This window comes from Octopus bimaculoides, chromosome 27 (assembly GCF_001194135.2).
Source record: "Octopus bimaculoides isolate UCB-OBI-ISO-001 chromosome 27, ASM119413v2, whole genome shotgun sequence".
NCBI classification, from domain to species: domain Eukaryota; kingdom Metazoa; phylum Mollusca; class Cephalopoda; order Octopoda; family Octopodidae; genus Octopus; species Octopus bimaculoides.
Window position 1 is genome coordinate 10141711 of NC_069007.1, and position 859 is coordinate 10142569.

The following is an 859-nucleotide window of genomic DNA, read 5'->3' on the forward strand; positions in this document are numbered from 1 at the left end:
AATTCCTCCCCCACCACCAAGCAGGCTATTTACATGCTAGAAATAACAGCCAAATCTCACAAAACTAGTGTTAGGGTTAGGTTTAGGGTCAGGGTTACGGTTAGGGTTTGAGTTAGGGTTAGGTTTACCCTGTGGATCTATATAAAAACCGGGGGGTGGGGGGAATCAAAATTTTGAAATTGGGATTTTTGAAAAAAATTTTTCAGAATCGGAATCTCCATAGCCTAAAACGTGGGATTCCGTAAAAAAAATATAATAAGTGGGGAAAGGTTCAGATTACATATAGTCCATCTGGACCATTTTAGCAGCTGTCGATAGATATATAGATAAGAGTGACGATACCGAAACGAAAGCTGTGTGAGTAAGAAACTCAGTGGCGGACGAGACAACTGTATCACTGGTGAAATCCTAGGTCTGTCTGTGACGGTCAACCTCTCTCGGCCTTATTCCTTACCGAATGCCCATATTTATAATGGTACAGACCATGCACACAGCTATTTGACAGGCGACAAGCTTCTTTCAGATTCCATCTATTAAATCCACTCACATGGCTTTGATTAGGTCAGCATGGTCACATTCCAATGACTGAAACCTAGAATTCTCATCTTCTTAAGCATGCTATATATCTTATTCTGTTTCTCTTTTATTTCAGAACCTCAGATGACATTGACAAGAGAGAATATTTCACTTCAGTATCCTCGAAGATAGTATTCAGAATGGATGCATAGATCTTTGAGGAATTCTATTGAAATTTGTTTTGTGAACAAAATTTCTCAAACGTCACTGTTTGGAATGTGTGCAAGATTTTTGGATTCCAGTTAAAGTTGAATGGATTTGCTGCATCTTTAGATATCAACAA